The sequence below is a fragment of the Triticum aestivum genome, chromosome 6B (assembly GCF_018294505.1).
Source record: "Triticum aestivum cultivar Chinese Spring chromosome 6B, IWGSC CS RefSeq v2.1, whole genome shotgun sequence".
NCBI classification, from domain to species: domain Eukaryota; kingdom Viridiplantae; phylum Streptophyta; class Magnoliopsida; order Poales; family Poaceae; genus Triticum; species Triticum aestivum.
This window is the reverse complement of record NC_057810.1, coordinates 271,906,603-271,911,427: the sequence shown is the minus strand read 5'-3', so window position 1 is coordinate 271,911,427 and position 4,825 is coordinate 271,906,603.

The following is a 4,825-nucleotide window of genomic DNA, read 5'->3' as shown; positions in this document are numbered from 1 at the left end:
ACTAAGGGGAAAGTGATGTGCGGTGCCGGCACCTGGTCTTCGATCCCATTGATCGGGACTTCAATGATGAAGCAGGGGCAACAAGGACAAGGTGGGGGTCACTGATGGATCACTAACCAACCTATACTAAGTAGTTTAGGATAACCACATAGGTAACAATAAGCAGGTTACAAAAGCAAGCTATGCGTCAGAATAGGAGCAAACAATAAAAGTAGCAAAATCTAATGCAAGCATGAGAGAATGGAATGGGTGATATCGGGATGATCAAGGGGGGCTTGCCTGGAAGCTCCGCTGAATGGGAAGAAGGGTTGTTGGTGACGTAGTCGATTACAGCAGCATTAACATCGGTCTTGGAGTCTATGAAACAATAAATATAGAGCAAACAAGTACAATACTATGCATGACAACACAATAAGCAGCGCTAGGGGTGAACTCATGCAAGGCTACGCGGTACCGGGGAATTGGAAAAATATCCGGGAAAGTTTCCCCGAAGTTTAGCATTTTCGGACAGATGAAACTGAGGGGAAATGTTGCATGTTCGCTATGCTAGGGACGTGTGGCGGACGAACGGAGAGCGTATTCGGATTCGTCTCGTCGTTCTGGCAACTTTCATGTACAAAGTATTTTCATCCGAGTTACAGATTAATTTATGTGAATTTCCAAAGATTTAAACATTTTCTGAATTTATTTTAATTCGAATTAAATCAGAATATTCTTCTGTCACCTAGTGTCACTCTAGCCAGAGTGCATGACCGTGGGCCAGGGGAGTGCTGAGTCAGAAACCCAGTCAGCGTTTGACTGGGTCAACTTTGACTAGTCAAAGGGTCAGGTGGGACCCTTCTGTCAGTGTCACAAGTCTTTAAAGATTGATTTTAAACGGTTTATTTAGAGGTGTGGGGGGGGGGCGCTGTCATAGTCCTATCAAATACTAACAGGGTTAATTTCAAAAAAAAATACTAACAGGGTTAGTTAGTTTGGTTAACAGGGGCTGTCACGTAATCTAATTTAGTGGGACCCATTTGTCATTTGCTAACAGGCTTAATTAGCATTAATTTAATACTACTAAACTAAACCTACTACTACTAGTAGACAAGGGCCGGCCGTTCGTGTGAGAGACACAGCCAGCGCTGTGCTCACACATGCACACAAGCACGGCAGCCAGAGCCGGCCGACGGTAGGAGGCAGGGAGCTGGGAGCAATGACCCGCGGCTAGCGCAGGGAGCGGCGGTCGACGATGAGCGGCGCGCGGACACCGGCGGCAGCGGCACAGCAGGCGGGAGCAGCAGGAGTTAAGCATGAGCAGCACAGCGAGCAGCAAATCAGCAGCAGCAGGCGGGCGCAACAGGGGAGTGTGACAGCGAACAGCCGCGGACGCGCGCGGTGCACGGGGCGCGGGCGGCCAAGGCAGCAGGCGAGTGCGGGGCATGGCCAGGGCGCAGCGGACGAGCATGGCTGCGGGCATGGATCTTCAGGCACGACGGGACGAGCAGTCTATGGTGTCAGATCAAAGGGGAAAAATAGGGGAGATGGAGGAGAAGCTCACAGCGAGCTCGATGGTGAGGTCGGGGAGGTCGGGGTGGACCGGAGTGGCGGGAATCGACGGCGGATGACGACGATGTACAAGATGAAGATGGTGGCGATGGCGAGTGTACGGGCCTTCCCCGCTCGATTCGGTCCTCGGTATGGACTAAGTGGACCGTGGCGGTCCTTCTGGGCATCTTCTCATGGCGCGGGGAGCACGGTGGTCGCGGCCATGGCGACGGCAGCGGCGGTTTCACGCGGGGAGAAGAGAGAGAGCAAGGGAAAGGAGGAAGTGGGGTGGGGGGCTAGGGTTCGTCCATGGGCAGAGGGGAATCGGGTGGCATCCTTATCCTCGCGGGGGAGACTGCGGATGCTCGGCATGCGGCCATCCGAGCAATGGATGAGTGCTGTTCGTCCAGCACGCCCTTGTGAACAGACAGTAGCGAAGCCACTCATCAGCTGGGTAGTCAATTGACTACCCAGCTTTTTGATGAAACTAGCATATGCTTGCAAAAATGTTGATGTTTTTGTTCAAATTTATATACTTAACTACACAATTTGAAAATGACTACACAGGACTGCAGTTCTGGCACCGCCACTGTGAACAGAGATAGGAGAAGGTGCAGGGGTGGGCTGGGCCTGTGTTGTGCACATTGGGCCTAAGTGCACAGTGACCCACCTCATCTTTTCTATTATCTTTCTGCTCTCAACTGTTAGGCACTGTTTCACATTTTAATTAAATTCAAAAGAATTTTGTTGCACATGAAACTTGTCACATAAATACCTTGCAATGTTTTGGGATCTAACCACAAAGTATAGGGGCATTTTGTAGCGTACAATTAATCCTTTATTTTTATAAGGACCAATTTATTTGCTGTTGGAACACTTATAAAATTCCTAGGGATTTATCTATGAGTCAAATGAAGTTAGTTCCATAAGAAAATGATCTGGGGCATTTATAGAACTATTCGAACATTTTAGTTTTATAGTTCGAGGGAAAATAATTTGACTTGTCTTAAAAAAATGAATTTAAGGTCGGTTTGGAACAAAGTTAAGATTAGCGAAAATTAATTATGATGGTGTGGCACCATTAACAAGAGTTTACTGTAGCGTGACACTCGGGGTGTTACAAATCTCCTCCACTACAAGAAATCTCGTCCCGAGATTTAAGCGGGGAAGTAAAGAGTAACTTCGGGAGAACTGACCCTTATAGGGTTAATTATCCGGTGAACAATCCAGGTAATGTGGAAGAAGTATCTCTCGAGTTGAAACTTAAGAAAACATCGAGAGCAAAATATGAAGGTATAATAGGAAGTTTCAAACAAATGGACAAACGATCGATACCTGAACAGAGTGTGAGAAGGGGTTTCAGAGCATCGGGAAGAGATCATCTCTCGGACGGTGGCTCGTGACAACACACAAAGCCAATCTGTAGGAATAACTTTGGAAGATGGGATGTACATGAGAGTCACGGTTCGATCCTGTGGAACTATGGGTTATGGGCCCAGCATGTGGGTTAAAAGTAGGAAGGGTGAAAGTGCAACTATCCCTAGGTGGTTTTGGTAATTCATAACAACATATAGTTCATTGAGCTAATGCTATTCGAAGACTATTATTTCAGGAAAGCTCAATGAATGGCATGGCATGGATGATGAAAGTGGATCCCTCAAAGTACTAAGGACAAAGGATTGGCTCAACCTCAAAAGCTCAAGACTCTTCATTTTACATTTTAGTGATCCAAGATCACATTGAGTCTATAGGAAAAGCCAATACTATCAACGAGGGATGAGGTGTTGCTTAATGAGCCTCTTGCTTCATGTGCTTAGTGATATGCTCCAAAACCCTCAACTACTTTCCCACATCCACAAATGACCTAAACCCAAAGCCAAAATCGGTCTCACCGATTCTTCCTATCTGGCACCACCGATTCCAAAAGTCATAGCCACTGCCACAAACCCTAAGCAAATCGGTCTTACCGATAGGGATCTCGGTCTCACCGAGATGGGGTTGTAATCTCTCTGTTTCCCTTCGTAACGTTTCGGTCTAACCGAAGTGAGCGATCGGTCCCACCGATATTGCAATGTAAACTCTCTGTTTCCTTTTTGTAACATTTCGGTCTCACCGAATAGAGCAAATCGGTCCCACTGAGTTTACGTGACCAACTCTCTAGAAAGCTTATTACCAAATCGGTCTCACCGAGTTTGTGTAATCGGTCTTACCGAGATTACGTTATGCCCTAACCCTAACCGAATCGGTCTCACCGAGATGCATGTCAGTCCCACCGAAAATCACTAACGGTCACTAGGTTTACTAAATCGGTCTGACCGAGTTTAACGATCCGGTCCCACTGAGTTTGGTAAATTGTGTGTAACGGTTAGATTTTGTGTGGAGGCTATATATACCCTCCACCTCCTCTTCATTCGTGGAGAGAGCCATCAGAACGAACCTACACTTCCAACTTACCATTTCTGAGAGAGAACCACCTACTCATGTGTTGAGGCCAAGATATTCCATTCCTACCATATGAATCTTGATCTCTAGCCTTCCCCAAGTTGCTTTCCACTCAAATCTTCTTTCCACCAGATCCAAAACCTATGAAAGAGAGTTGAGTGTTGGGGAGACTATCATTTGAAGCACAAGAGCAAGGAGTTCATCATCAACGCACCATTTGTTACTTCTTGGAGAGTGGTGTCTCCTAGATTGGCTAGGTGTCACTTGGGAGCCTCCGACAAGATTGTGGAGTTGAACCAAGGAGTTTGTAAGGGCAACGAGATCGCCTACTTCGTGAAGATCTACCGTTAGTGAGGCAAGTCCTTCGTGGGCGACGGCCATGGTGGGATAGACAAGGTTGCTTCTTCGTGGACCCTTTGTGGGTGGAGCCCTCCATGGACTCGCGCAGCCGTTACCCTTCGTGGGTTGAAGTCTCCATCAACGTGGATGTATGATAGCACCACCTATCGGAACCACACCAAAAACATCCGTGTCTCCAATTACGTTTGAATCCTCCAAACCCTTCCCTTTACTTTCTTGCAAGTTGCCTGCTTTAATTTCCGCTGCCTATATACTCTTTGCAAGCTTGCTTGAATTGTGTGATGATTGCTTGACTTGTCCTAAAATAGCTAAAATCTGCCAAACTCTAAAATTGGGAAAAGGTTAAGTTTTTATTGGTAAAGTAGTCTAATCACCCCCCTCTAGACATACTTCAAGGTCCTACAAGTGGTATCAAAGCCTTGGTCTCCATTTGCTTTGATTTCCATAGCTTTTGGTGGTCATAGCCTTGGTTTCACAACCTAGGAGAGTATGG